The sequence below is a fragment of the Podarcis cretensis genome (assembly GCF_951804945.1).
Source record: "Podarcis cretensis genome assembly, chromosome: 12".
Taxonomy (NCBI): Eukaryota; Metazoa; Chordata; class Lepidosauria; order Squamata; family Lacertidae; genus Podarcis; species Podarcis cretensis.
This window is the reverse complement of record NC_137181.1, coordinates 34,330,298-34,345,645: the sequence shown is the minus strand read 5'-3', so window position 1 is coordinate 34,345,645 and position 15,348 is coordinate 34,330,298. Positions and strand designations below refer to the sequence as shown.

General features: G+C 47.0%; 1 long non-coding RNA gene across 1 annotated transcript; it reads left to right on the top strand.

Moving 5' to 3' along the window:
* The first annotated feature begins 4,675 nt into the window (after positions 1–4,675).
* LOC307199755 lies at positions 4,676–9,229 on the top strand. The gene is made up of 2 exons (XR_013832160.1): positions 4,676–5,544; positions 8,947–9,229. It is a non-coding gene; the product is annotated as an uncharacterized lncRNA (long non-coding RNA).
* Positions 9,230–15,348: the final 6,119 nt, after the last annotated feature.

The window sequence follows — 15,348 nt, the reverse complement described above, 5'->3', positions numbered from 1 at the left end:
TTCAATACTTTTTGCTCCTGCAAACGTTTCAGGGTATGCATGCTGCGTTTCCAATTGGTGCATGTCTCGTAACTTTTTATGCCCCAAATATTCCGGGTTTGTGTGCCTCTTTTGTTCAGCTATAGCGAAAGAGCGTCCCTGCAGACCGCGCTAATGCTGTAACGTTGGGGAGACACTGCAGAACAACGAATAAACCGGAATACTGTGTGGATGGACCAGTGGAACTCCACCAGTAATTCACTATTATTGTGTCAACGATGACACGTTGCAGAATACACACCCACACACAAACCAGTCTGGAGGGCCGGGTCCACTGGGATACCTTTAATTTTCATTTCCGGAGGGGATGTATTCGTCTGTTGAAACACAAACAGTTATGAGTCTTGTGGAGCAGTGACAAATTCGTTATGGCGTAATCGTGGAGTAGAGCTTACCTCGAAGTAAAGTGGTGCTGGCCTGCAGCCCTGCTTGGGAACAGGTTCAGGAAATGGATGGAATATTCTGAGTAAATAAGTGGGTGGGTTTTGGTTTAGGCGGGTATCTAGGTTGAGAATTGCTACGGCTTGGAGAAGACGCGTTTTGGATCTTAAGCATGTAATGGGGTATATGATGAACGGCAGGCGATCCTACCTAAAACATCCAAACCGAAGCAATTACGTTATATCAAACGATGCAATCCGTTAGCATGCAAATATTAGGGCCCTGGGGGGGGCAATCCTCATCAATTTATATCATATTTATTTAACCGGATTTATATACCACACAATCCTCATAACCTCTAAGCGGTTTACATAAATTATGCATTATTGTGTTAACTCAAAAGTGTCCTATTATTCACCTGGATTCATCTTAGGGTACACTTAAAATGTAAAGGGACCCCTGACCATTAGGTCCAATCGCGGAGGACTCTGGGATTGCGATGCTCATCTCGCTTTACTGGCTGAGGGAGCCGGGTACAGCTTCCGGGTCATGTGGCCAGCATGACTAAGCCGCTTCTGGCGAACCAGAGCAGCGCATGGAAACGCCGTTTACCTTCCCGCCTGAGCGGTACCTATTTATCTACTTGCACTGCGTGCTTTCCAACTGCTAGGTTGGCAGGAGCAGGGACCGAACAATGGGAGCTCACTCCGTCGACCTTCTGATGGGCAAGCCCTAGGCTCTGTGGTTTAACCCACTGCGCCACCAGTAAGTACAGTTACTGGAGAGTAAATCCCACTAAATCCCATAATACTTTTGAGGAACTACATACATAGAAGCCCTCTGGAAGAGCAATGGGGTGGGGATCGCAGCTGGAGTGTCGTCCAAGCAGCGGTGAAAGAAAATCCCAGGGCAGTCAAGGAAACATATTTCGAAGTAATATGTGTTCAATATTTAAGCAAGGAGACCTACTTTCCTTGTCAATATAAATATGATTACCGTGGCTGTGTAACACACCATACATTAAAAGCACATGTAAAGCGTACTTCCCAGGAATCCGGGCAACTGTAGTTTGCCCATCGCAGCACTGTAATTTGCAGCACCCTTAACAAATTTCAGTGCCCAGGATTCTTGGGTGGGTGGGTGCTTTTAACACATCTATGTGCTTACGCCACCCCTGTGTGCTTGACTGAGGTTGTAAACTGAAAGTCAGGTTATAAACCTGAAAGGCACCTTACCCTGCGTCAGACCATAGAGAGGTATGATTTGGGGATAGCTCACGTTTTATTTGTGGGGTGCAACTGAGACTTGTAAATCTCAGCTCTTGACTGAGGCTGTTCCTGCGGCTTTGAGTTCAGTGAGAAACTCGTGGGAAAGAACCCTCTCATTCGAGTACTGCCTGGAAAACCGTTTCGGGGTGAGTTTCCTGGTTGCTACTGGACTCCAATTCCCATCGACTGGGGCTGATGGGAGTCGGAGTCCAGCAAAAGCTGGAGGAGCCGCAGTCTCCCTCCCCATCCATGATGCGGATCCGTGACCCTTAATTCCTCCTCGCCGAGGAGGCTCCATTGAAAGCCTTCCAAGGATTCTTGGGTGCCAGTTGGTACAACAGACCAGATTCAGGTCAGGAGGAGGAACCTCAGAGAGGCATGGGAAGAGAATCCCACAAAGCCACCCGAGACCGTGAGACTGAGCACCAGAGATAGGCGATGAGCACCTCCAGCGGGTCTTGGCACCACACAAGAGCACGACCCCTCGCCTCCAGGTTCAGCCTTATCTCGATCGTTGCGTGCATTTTGAAGGACGGGTAATAGCAATAAGTGATCGCGATTCGCCTTCTTCTTGCGGTTATTGTGATTATTATTATTATTATTATTATTATTATTATTATTCCCCTTATATTGGTTTCGATTCCGATTCGGGATTCTGCATTTGCAGTTAGCGTAACACCTTTTGTTTCGGTAATAGAGCAAAGGGAGTCAGGTAGGTTATCCGCGCATCCCAGGCCTCGGGTTGCGGCTCAGTAGTGCTTACTCCAGAGTAACTGTGCATGGAGCTGCAATCCTAATGCACGTGCTGCTCATGGGAGAGTGCATAGAATCGCACGTTTGGTCCATTTTCTTTAAGCAATGCCATCGGAAGGAAGGAAGGAGAGAGAGAGAGAGAGAGAGAGAGGGAGAGAGAGAGAGGGAGAGAGAGAGAGAGAGAGAGAGAAAGAAAGAAAGAAAGAAAGAAAGAAAGAAAGAAAGAAAGAAAGAAAGAAAGAAAGAAAGAAAGAAAGAAAGACTCTAGGTTTAGTGAAATAAATGAGGTCAGGCCCCGCTCCAGTCTGGAAGACCCTGGAAAATTAGAAGCTTTCGGCCCCAAACCGGATCGATTCGTTCACAAAACAACATAATCTCCCCGCTTCCCCTTTCTCCAGGCAGAGAACATTGTACAGGATCCCCCACCATTTTTTAAAAAAAAACCCATGCGTTTTCTTTCCCCCTCTTTCTTTTGCAGTAGTGCTTTTTCTTTTTTCTTTCAAACTTCGGCCGACTTTAAATGTTCTTGGCAAATCAAAGCACGTGTCCTTTGAAGAAGGTGTGTAATTGGCGTTTAAGGCATGTATGGAATTCCCAGATGTCTATAAAATAAGAAAGTGCATTTGGCAGGTCACTTCAAGGTGGAGCAGGTTAAAATCACTCGCACAGGCTGCCCCCCCTCTCCACATCCCTCGCCCTCTTCTGAACAGCAGACCCTGTTTCCACTTTAGAAGCAACTGAGCACGTGATCGGCGAATCCAGAAAGGGTTGCCTTGCTTGGGAATAATCAATATTGGATTTAAAAGATGCCGAGAGAGGGGTTAGTTTAAGCAGTCGCATCCTTCCCCCCCCCCAATCTGAGCTTCTACTACATAAAAATCACGTGCTTTAGAGCAGACAGCTAAAAAGAAGCAACATTGGAATGGGAAGATCTCAGCCCTTGAACTAATTTACTTGGGAATAAATCTCATCCAAATCAGTTGCATTTCGCTTCCCAGTAAACGTGATTTCGTATTGGGGAGTGGCTTTTCTCTCTCTTTCCTAAACAGTGCTTCGACATACCCACGTCGATTTGACCGGTTAAAGGAGTCCTTCATCAGCTAGAATCCCTAGAAGTGGTTCTGAATCATAAGATCCAACCCTCAATTTAGAAACCCAAAGAAAACCACCCGGTTGCTCTTTCCTCCGAAAATGTCATCTCTCTAGATCACGAGGTTTTAATATAAGGGAGGGGGAGAAAAAATATCTTCATGAAATCGACCGACGTTCATGGTGTGGTGTGCCAGCTTTTGTGTGATACAGCACTCTTCCTCATGACGCTTGTTGGGGAAGGGGAGGAGAGGCGTTTCTCTGAATACAGAATATCTCCACCTCGTTTCCCCTTCTTTCTTAAATTGCCAGCTTTGAGGAGGAATGGTGTTCTTCACATCAGGGACACTAGTGTCATTTCCGGGGGGCAGGTCTTCCCCAATCTGCCTCCTAAACAAGTAAGCTTTTTCCCCCAGGTAGATACTCTCCGAATAGGCTAAAGTGGTTAAATACAGGTTAGATTACAATGCAGAACGGCCATTTTTCTTTTGAAGGTGGGAATACAAATTCCTCTTTTTATACTGACCAACCAAAATGTTAGGAGAAAGTGATCAAACTTCAGAGTCCAGGAGATATCATCTATATTAAGCCAAGCGGGAGGGGTGGAGGTGAGAAATTTGGCTTGATATTAAACCCATGATGTCGGCGTTGATCAAAAAGTAGTTTTTTGTTGTTGAAACCTCTTAGAAGGTTGCGAAGAAGGAACTATTCCATTTCAGAATTTACTCTGTTGAAGAGTCCTGAGTTACTGGGAAGCTGGCACATTTCTGAACCTTGCTTGATCCCAATAAAGGTCTTCTTTTACTGTCTCTGTTTGAATTTTGTTCTAATGGCCAATATGACTTCCTGCTTTTGATTAGTCTCAGATGCGTCTTTTTGCCGCAGCTGTGTATGAAATGGTCTATCTTACACATACGTACATGGTAAGCTTTTTTTTTTGCAATTCGATTTGAAAGGGTGGAAACACGCCGTTCAAGAAAGGAGCGGCATCTTAAAAGACTTAACAGTGCAATCTGGTATCTACTCAGAAGTAAGTAAAGGGCGACTCTTCGTGACCCCATGGACCAGAGCACGCCAGGCACTTCTGTCTTTCACTGCCTCCCACAGCTTGGTCAAACTCATGTTGGTAGCTTCAAGAACACTGTCCAACCATCTCGTCCTCTGTCGTCCTTTTCTCCGTGTGCCCTCAATCTTTCCCAACATCAGGGTCTTTTTCCAGGGAGTCTTCTCTTCTCATGAGGTGGCCAAAGTATTGGAGCCTCAGCTTCACGATCTTACTTACTTACTGGGACCTTACTCCCAGGTAAATTGGCACAGAACCTTCCTTGGGCAGAGGACGAAATCTGATGCCCTCAGAGATTTGCGATGCTGCCAGCCTCCCTTTCTTGAGAATAAACGCCATGGAACTAAATGGGACTTTGCTTCAGGGTGGGCACGTATTGCATTGCTCTGCTGCTCTCTCAAAATGCCGCAAGCCTCTTTGCGGTGACAAAACCCTAGAATAAAAAGTTCAAGGAAGTAGGAAAAAACTCGACGCCCTTTGAGAGCGCTCAAAATGTCTGATTTTTCATGCGCCCGGTTTTTGTTGACGAAGAGGAAATCTTTCCCTGCAGAAGCTGAATGCGCCGGCGGCAGCTGGTGGCATTTTCTTTGGTCAAAGAGAGAGTCCCATTCAAGGCAATGGGACTCCCGAAGTCAGCCTTGTAAAAGGCACGGATCTTGAGGGCAGCGTCCAGGCTTTCGTATTTTCTTTGGAGAGGTGTCAGTCTTCCCAAAGAGAGATGTCAGTCGCGTCTGCCGCTTTGCCTTCACAACGGACGTCAGTCTTGTTGTAACCTAATCGGCAGTCAAATCGGGTGGACATCTGCCTGTCGTGGCCTCGAACTGTCGAGGTTGCGCCGAAAACGCGCTTGTTGTCACGTCAAAGCTTCAGAGCTGAGGAGGACAGAAGCTTGACTTCGCTTTCTCCTTCTCGGTTGTCATCCGCACGTGCCGAGAAAGGAATATAAAACAGGTAAGGTTCTCTCGATTGGAATTCGAGCGGAAACACCCACCAAACACCGACCGATCCGAATCTTCCTCCCCTAAAAGGAAGCCTTGACGATTCTGCATTTGGAACGGAAAGTTATCTTGCAAAGGAAATAGGCTGCGGAATGGCAGCAGGGTGAAGGGAGGTCAATGCGACTTTCTTTCACTTTGCACGGCCCGATCCGATGCGTGTTTACTCGGGAGTAAGTCCGAGAGAATTCCACGGCACTCCGCACCCTTTAACTTTGCAGAGGAACTGGCCGCATCCGGTCGAATGTACGCAAACGGGCGCATCGGATGGCAGATTGATTTTACGCGCATGTTTACACGAAAGTATAATTCGCAAGTGTTGGGTCCCAAATAACTGCATAGGATTGCAGCCTTAACTGTTACAGCTTTTGCTCACCGCCAACCCCCGCAGCTGCTGATTTTGTTCCAAATTATGTTTTCTGTGATTATGTGAGGACGGACACATAATTTAGAGTGGGCGGGGGGCGATCCTACTGCCAGCACTGAAAAAGGGGAGCTTCACAGCTAAGCAGGTACCTGAAGGAGCTTGATTTTGGCCAGATGTTGGAACTGAGGGTGGAGGGATTGTCACGTGAAGCGAACAGATGTGGAAATTGCCAGCCGGGCGCTTCCCCTCCCCCTCCGTCTTCTTGCCAGTGAACAGCCAGAGCCAGGCTTGGAAGAAAGGAAGTTGAAGTTTAAATCGAGGAAACAACCCTCCGCTCCCCACAATGCCCCATTTTTTATTGCTTGTAAAGACTTTGCCTTGCAAAGAACGTAGGAACGCAGGAAGCTGCCTTATCCGGAGTTAGACTGTTCGCGCGTCTAGCTCAGTATTGACAACGCTGAGTGGCAGAAGGTGTGCAGGATTCTCTTCCAGGTCCTACCTAGAGATGCCAGCGATTGAACTCGGAATCTTCTGTATACAAGACAGATGCTCTACCGCTGAGCCAAGAGCCTTCTCCTTTCCCATTGCCATGCCTTTGACATAGTACACACACAGAGAGAGAGACCTCCACCGCTCTTGTCCTATGGTTTTGCCCAACATGGGGCTCGAACCCATGATTAAGGGTCTCATGCTCTACCGACTGAGCTTTCCAATGTCATCTCTGAGTGCTGAGCCTTAACCTTGGAACCTTGGAACCTGGGGAGACGTCATCCTGCGGGTTGCAGAACAGAGTTGGTAGGCCCCGCCCCTCCAGGTGTTATTAGGTTCCATGGCCAATGGCCATGCTGGCTGGGGCTGACGGGAAATGGAGTTCAAAGACACCCTGAGGGCCGCCCACAGGCGCCTCATTCCCCGTGGTCGAACGTGGGTGGGATACCTGGCTGAACTATTAGGAGAGTTTCTGAGTATGCGACCCAATTCTTGAGAGTCTTTAGCTGACGGAGGATCCCGTCGGTTCCAACGAGGCTTGGAGTCCAGTCTAAAAGACGCGAGCAGCCCATCCATGTAAGCGAGTCCTAGCCCAGTGCTAGAGCCCACACCTGGAGCTGACACACCGAAGGTCCCATGCTGAAGTTCCTGGCATAACTAGTCAAAAGCAGCCAGTTTTGGGGAAAAGCTTCTTCCTACCTTAAACCCTGGAGAATAGCAGCTGCCAGCCAGAGCAGGTGACACTAGGCTGGGCGGGGTCTCTGACCTGAGGCGGGGCAGCTTGCTGTGTTCTTATATGCAGAGTTCCCACTGAATTTCAGTGATCCCAAATGAGGGCAGCGCCTTAACGAGGAAGTCAAGTTTCCTTCTATTCATTTCAGCCGGGCTTGCTTGCCAGTCACTCTCTCCCTGCCTAGCCTACCTCACAGGGTTCTTGAGAGGACGACAGGGATCTTGTTCCTATGAGGAAAGGTGGTCTAAAAATGTATTTGTTCAGATAGACGAATGTAGCAGGCGGACCTTTTGTCCATTTCCAGAAGGAGAGCCAGGATAGTTGTGGCAAAGATTCGGAAAGAAGGATATACATTTGTATCCGCTTCCAAGCACTCTAGTCCTCAAAGGCTTAGTCATAGTGGAGTTGTTCTACTCTTCAAGCTTTTTGATAGAATCATAGAGTTGAAAGGGGCAATAAGAGTCATCTAACCCCCCTGCAATGAGGGAGTCTACAACTCGCTTCTATAACAGTCTTCAATCTGGGACAGGCAGCCATTGCTTCCTCCTCCAGATGTTGTTGGACCACAACTTCCATCAGTCCCAGGCAGCATAGTCCACAGTCAGGGATGGTGGGAACTTCAGCAATATTTTTTTCCTTGGATAACCCTTGTCACTATTCTTATCCCTCGCCAACACTGTGGGGGGACTTGTAAGAGACACATCCCTGAGAAGGAATACGCACCTTTGTTCCCCACCCCTCTGGAATGCCTTCTACAATAGACAGCGGCGGACAGGTGGTGAACCCCTCTGTACCCCTACTCCTTGTCTTCACTGGGCTGCTCCTTAAGGGATCCACAGCGGACCCAAGATGAATTAAGTGCCTGTTATAACATGGCGCTCTCCAAATACTGTTAGAATACAACTCCCATCTTCCTTGACCATTGGTAATATCGGCTGGGACCGATGGGAGTTGTAGTCCAACCATGTGTCAAGGTCACCATGTTCGGTACCCCTTTGAACAGAAATTAAAGGGATTAGAATTGATAGTGCCCTATCCTGGATACAAGACCCGTCGATATCTTTGGCTTGAGGTGTGTCAATCTGCTATCCTTAGCTGGCTTATCTGAAAGAAAGAGCTGTTGAAATCCGAGTGACCGACTTGCAAGCAATCGCAGCGACGGAGGCTGCAGAATTTCATTGGTATGGGGGCTCTTTGGAAAGTTACTTTCTGAATAAATTTTGCAGGGCAATCATCTGCTTGTGGGAAGCCCCATTGTGCAAGGTAGGTCTTACTTCCGAGTAAAAATGGATAGGCTTGCACTACAGATCACGACTATATTAGCAGGCTCCAATCCTATACACACTGACTTGGGAGCAACTCACCAGGAGTTATGTGTGCAGGATTCTCTTCCAGGTCCTACCTAGAGATGCCAGGGATTGAACTCGCATATATATTTCCTCCTCACCCCAAAAAACAAAACACCGCAATTTGGATTAGGAGAATCCTCCATGCTGAAGGATGCTGAGTTGAATTTGCTTAGGACAGAGATGACTTATACACTGCCTTAACACAACGCTGGTCTCCCCATCTCCATCGGCCACGTCGGGTATGAGGTATCTTCCATCTATTTTACTATTCTGTAAAATTGAACCAAATCGAACAACTTCCCTCGTGTGTTTATGGTTCGGATAGCCGAGATGAATTTAATAAAGGGTTACAGAACAAGGCAGAACGTTGTACCCCACTAAAAACAAAACCCCACACTTCAATACCTTTTTTGGGGGTAGGAACTGAGCGCTGAAGTCCCTCAAAACAGGTGTGCCTTATTGAATACCTGGAGGAAAACGAGGGTGTGCGTAGCGATCACACGACGTGGTCTTGGCTATGACAATCCCGGCTTCAGGTGTTTCTCCAGAAATCCAGCGGCGGGTGACCTTGGAGGCAACAACTTAAGCCGATCTGCCTCACAATGATCTGACTGGGTGATTGTTGGGAGTTTGAGAAAAAACACATGGAAAATACGCGATGTAAGCCGTTTTCGACCCTTTTTAGTAAATGGCTGCGCCTTTGTTTTGGAGAGTGCTTCCTTCAGAATTTGAATAACACCCACAGCTTTCCCCCTCACGCGTGCAAATCACTTCCTAGAAAATACCCAGCGCAGCCTTCACGTCTAGGATTAATAGGTGTGGGGGTGGGACGGGCGAACCCGGCCGCCACCCATAGTCCGGGAGTTCCCTGGAGGAAATGTACTTTTCATCTACAAACCAGGAATGGATTCGAAGCTGGAAGTTAACCTCCTGGAAACAAATAGGATCCCTTCCAGAGAATATAGGGTGGGATCGTTAAGGTGGCATTTCTGTTTCAGAAATCTGAATTAAAGAGGACGTTCTCTGGGCCCATATGTCTGGGACCACCGTTGCTACAATGGAGGCTGCCTTCTGACCATTGGTCCATGTAGCTCACTGCTGTCTACACTGACCGGCAGCTGCTCTCCAAGGCTCATGTCTGGAGGTATTGCAAGCCCTACCCGAAGGTGCAGGGGACTGAACCCAGGAGGTAGAGCTCAGTCAATATAGAGCATGAGACGCTTCATCTCAGGGCCGTTTGTTCAAGCCCCGTGATGGTCAAATGATGCCTGCATTGCAAGGGGTTGGACTAAATGACCCTCGTGTGCCAGTGGGGTGTAGTAGTTAAGAGCGGTGGACTCTTAATCTGGTGAACCGGGTTCGCGTCCCCGCTCCTCCACATGCAACTGCTGGGTGACCTTGGGCCAGTCACACTTCTCTGAAGTCTCTCAGCTCCACTCACCTCACAGAGTGTTTGTTGTGGGGGAGGAAGGGAAAGGAGAATGTTAGCCGCTTTGAGACTCCTTCGGGTAGTGTTAAAGCGGAATATCAAATCCAAACTCCTCCTCCTCCTCCTCCTCCTCCTCCTCCTCCTCCTCCTCCTCCTTCTTCTTCTTCCTCTTCTTCTTCTTCTTCTTCTTCTTCTTCTTCTTCTTCTTCTTCTTCTTCTTCTTCTTCTTCTTCTCGTGGTCCCTTCCAATTCTATGACCGGCTAGGATTAGAAAGGGGGTTTCCAGCTCTTGTAGGGACGTTTTATACCCTGTGTATAATTTTTTAGAGGATCTAAGGCCAGAGCCCCATTGAGCCCCACTACTTTCAGTTTCGACCAGACATCACAGGACTGTGTGAAAGAATCAGCAGGAACAGGTTTTTGTTATGGCACAGGGAATGATGTGGCAGAAGAGACTGGGCAATGGGGCTGGCAATGGGGTTTAAGCACCTGTTTAAGCACAGACAGTGGATGGGCGGCTAGGAATCCTGAGAGAATGCCTTTGCATCTCTGGATCAAGGCCGCTGGGTGTTCCTAGCTTGGATCAACCGTTTTGTTAGGAATGATGTGTTTTTGGTTTTCATTTTTTTTAATTAATCTATAGTTCTAATAAACTTTGTATCTTGGGGGGAGGAAAAACCCACATATTGCCACTTGCTCCTTAACTGGCCTTGGTGGGACCCTGAATGCAGCTTTAAGGGAGACCGCAATAGATAATTTTGCCTTGGAACAAGGGCATAGCGACCAGAAAATGAAAATCCATAGCAAGCGGTGGATCATATACAATTGCCACACTAAATTAATTTCCCCAGCCAGTGTTGCCTCCTACCAGGAATGGTGGTAGATGCATTGGCTATGGCAAAAAGCAAAATTGCTGTGATGCAGGTTCAAATGGCAAGAAAGACACGCTCTGTAAGAACCTCTTGGCAGTCGGGCTTCTTCTGACTGCTTTGGGCCACGCCTTCAAGTGTGGGAGGTGGTTTTGCGAACAAAAGACTCCACCAGGCCCCCGCCCCGAGGCGCTTACACGTTGTAACAAATCATAGAATTATAGAATTGTAGAGTTGAAAGGGACCCAGAGGGTCATCTAGCCCTTGCAGGAATCCTGTTCACAGGATTGGGCAAAGGGGTGGAAGATGGAGAAAGGCTGAGCACTTAAGCTCTGCTTAGCTGCTGCATAGTAGAGTCCCGCTTGTTCCTTTCCTCTCGATCCCATAAATGAGCATCTCGCACCCGCAGTGTATTTCAGCCATACAGAATCGGAGTCACACCGGAGTCACACCGCAAGGCTCTTAAACGCCCGAAGATGGGCGCGCATCAAACCAGCTGGAAGGTTGGTTGCGTAGGGCGCGACGGGATTGTGTGAGTTACCGTCGAAAGAGACTCACCCTGCCACGAACCCCATTGAACTGAACGAGAAGACGGACAGCGCTCCCAGCTTCTGTTCGTTTCAATGACTTCTCCGTGGATCGGGCCCTCTGTCACGATTATTACTCCAAGCGGGACTTGAATTATCGATGCCACTGCGCAGCTCGCTCGGATTCGGGCCGCACTGACTTATGCTAAAGTTAGCCGAGCACACGAGGACTTCCGACTCAACATCCTCTCGGTCGACCTGTCGGGATTTCGACCGCTGGTTGGAGGCACCTTTTCCGCACACCCGGTTTCGGGAGCGCGGCTCGGTTTTCGGGTTTACGCAGGAAATCGATTCCTGCAATGCAAGAGCCGTCGTCCAAGAGACACCGAGCGTTAGAAATTCACGGTGTTTCGTCCCTTTTACAGAGTCTGAGTTAGCACGGCCCTGAGACATACTCTTCTCGCCCTCCAGGAGATAGATAGATAGATTGATCGATAAAATGCACCGAATTAAATTGGGATAACGAGCGGAACGAGGAGTCACCCCTTCGCTTTCCTCCCGGAGTGTTTTTTATCATAATCACTCTAGCATCAGATCTTATTTTTATTGCTTTAAAAAAAAAGGGGGGGGTATCACCCACATACACAAACAAACAGGAGAGTCTCGTAGCACCAAGACTAACAAATGTAACCTCAGGCATGTCTACTCGGAAGTAAGTCTCACTGAGTTCAGCAGGCCTAGGGGAAGTGTTATGTGACTTCAGCTTTCTTCGGGCAGAAGCTTTTCTGAATTTGAGTCCATTTTTATTAAATAACAACCCTGGAAAACTTAGCCAGCCTGTTAGTCTTTAAATGGCCACACGATCCTGACCGCGTGCGTGAGAGTTTATGTGCTGTAACAGACCAGGGCTGCAATTCTAACGCAAATCCTACCTATAAACCGGATTTTCCTATCGAATTCAGCCTTTCTGGTTCGGATTGTGCTGTTAAGGCTGCAGTCTCGTCCCCTTTTAAACCTGGGAGTCAGCCCCATTGGATTCAATGGGACCTACTGTACTTCTGAGCAGCGACTTACAGAACAGCTGCAGTCGCTGCCCATTTAACTGGCAAGAAGCCTCACCGAACTGGAAGGGACTCACGTCTGACAGAGCAGGCATAAGATTGCTCTGTGAAAAGCGCCCCCCCCTCCAAAAGTCGTCGTGTTGCGCTTCGCCTCTGATCTTGTGAACAGGAGCGAAAGAAATTCAATTGTGGGGCATGGTGGTGGAATAAAACAGCAGCTGGGCTGTCCCTCGTTAGGGTGGCACTTCGGGCCGTGACTCAGTGGGAGAGCAATAGCTGGGCAAGCAGAAGCATCCGGGTTCAATTCGTGGCATTTCTGGGGCTGGGGCCACCCCCTCCCCGAAACCCTGGAGAGTCGCTGCCAATGTAGACAAGAAAATAAAATAAATAAAATAAAATCACACACACACACACACACACACACACACTCCTTCCAGTAGCACCTTAGAGACCAACTAAGTTAGTTATTGAGCTAAATGGTCTGACTCAAGTTACTGTCCAGCGACACACCTTTAGCCCCCCACTCCACCCGCGCTTCCCATTTCACACGATATTAAGCAGCCTCCAGTTTTGCCACGGACTTTAACAGATTCAGACCAGGTCTATGGCTCCGCAGTTGGATTGACTGGAACCTTTTATGGTCAGTGCTCTACCTTGCAGGGTTGTTGTGAGACTGAACGAGGCAGCGAGAGAACGACGTGTGGCGCGTTCCTTAGGAGGAAGGGGAAAATATAACACAGAATCACACGTATGTGTGTGTGTGTGTAATAGTATGAGGAGGAGGAATTGCATCTTGCCTTCTGTCCGGATAACTTTCTGACAGTAGTAAGAGCTGTTCCACGAGAGGTGGTGGGCTCTCCTTAAAAAAAGCACCCGTCAGGTATGATCGCCTCGAGTTGAGTTTCCTGCATCGCAGCGGGTTGGACTAGATGACCCCGGGGAATCCCTTCCAACTCTACTAATTCTAGGATTCAGACGAACAGTGGTGCCTTTCCCCCACCAGCGATTAAGCGAGAAGGAGGAGTACCCGACCTAATGCTGCTGACGTGGACCTCAAGCAGCGTGAACTCGGAACCGGAGGTCTATTTAGACGTAAACCCCATTGTAGTCAATAGGACTTACCGGTACTTCCAGGTATGGCTGTAAAGGACTGCAGCCTTCTTATCCCATGCAACTTTTAGCCACATTTTGTCATTATTAATCATATCAATCCTATTGTTGTTATATTAAGCAATAATAATCATAATAACAACAAATTTTATTATTATTATTAACCATCATAATCATCATTAACCTATTATTGACCTATTATTAACCTATCATCATCATCAGTTACCATCAATCATATTGTTGTTATATTAACCAACAATAATAACAACAGCAATAATAATAAATTTTATTATTATTATTAACCATATCATTAACCTATTATTGACCTATTATTAACCTATCATCATCATCTACCATCAATCATATTGTTGTTATATTAACCAACAATACCAACAACAACAATAATAAATTTTATTATTACTATTAACCATCATAATCATTATTAACCTATTATTGACCTATTATTAACCTATCATCATCATCAATTACCATTGCCTTGCGTTTTCCTTCTGACGCTGGGGAGAAGGCAAACATTGGAGCCACGTGGAAATGTAACATAATCAAATATTCCAGTTATGCCGCGGCTGCCCCCCCCGCCCCCCCGCCAGTTTCTTCTGTTCGCGGAGCACCTTTCAACTTCAAGGGCTTTGCACCAATATAAACCAGATCCAGAGCCGGGCGGCTTTTCCTCCCCGCTCCGCCGCCGCCCCACCTCACTCTCTCCCTTCAGATCTAAACTTAAAACATATATCATAGATCAGTTTTCATCCTGCGAATTTAGGCGCAACCCCGAGACCTGTCTTTTCAAAGGCAGTCGAGGCTGGAGTCTGCTATATTTAATCCAGCCAGCTATTAAATGTCCTCCGGCTTGAATCGCGAATTTCAAACAGGAATCTGGAAATGGGGATAATGACAGGGTTTTTTTTTCCCTTTTCTTTTTCCTTTTCCTTTTTAAACAGTTGAGTTAGGGAAGGAGGGAGAGGGAGGAAGACAATTCCTGGGTCTTTGATTTTGATTCCCCGCCTCCCCACCCGCCACAAAAGGAAAAATAAAAATGAAGAGAAATAAATGAAATATCAGCTCAGCTCTAAGACCCTGCACAATTTCTAAGGGCCATGAGTTTTTTTATATATAAAATAAATAAATATCAATAATTGTCCTCTTTATCCTGTTTTCTGTCATGAGAGGCAGCTGGTCCTACTTTGTGTAAAACAAACACATTGTTATTTCACAGAAATTGTTGCTTTTGCCTGGAACATGCACCATACATTTAAATCACATTTAATGACTCCCCCAAAAGAATGTTGAGAACTTTAGTTAACCCATCACAGAACTACAATTCCCAGCACCTTTAAACTACAGCTTCCAGGTGTTTTTTTTTTTTGGGGGGGGGGGGGTGCAGCAATGTGCTTTAAGTATGCTTTAAATGAAATATGTTTGTCATTATTTACAGGATTAACAGATTAATTATTATGAAAATTTTATGGATCAAAGGCCACTTCATCTCGTGCATGACACACACACACCTTACTTCTATTTGCATAATAGGAAAGATCTGTGATAATAATTGTTTTTGATGCAAAGCTCAGAATATACAAGGTAATGTACTGAACCATCCACAACAGCAGTAGCAGCTGGTGAGAACAAAAATCACCCTAGCTTTTATATGCTAACATTACACCTTCTGTGGGAGAGAAAACCCTGATCTGGATTGAGTCCTAAACACATGGAACCAAAGGTTGCTGAGACTCACATGCTGGAATCTCACTTTGAAGTTCCTGTGCTGGAAAAAAAAAAAATCATTTCACTCTATCCCCACCCATCTC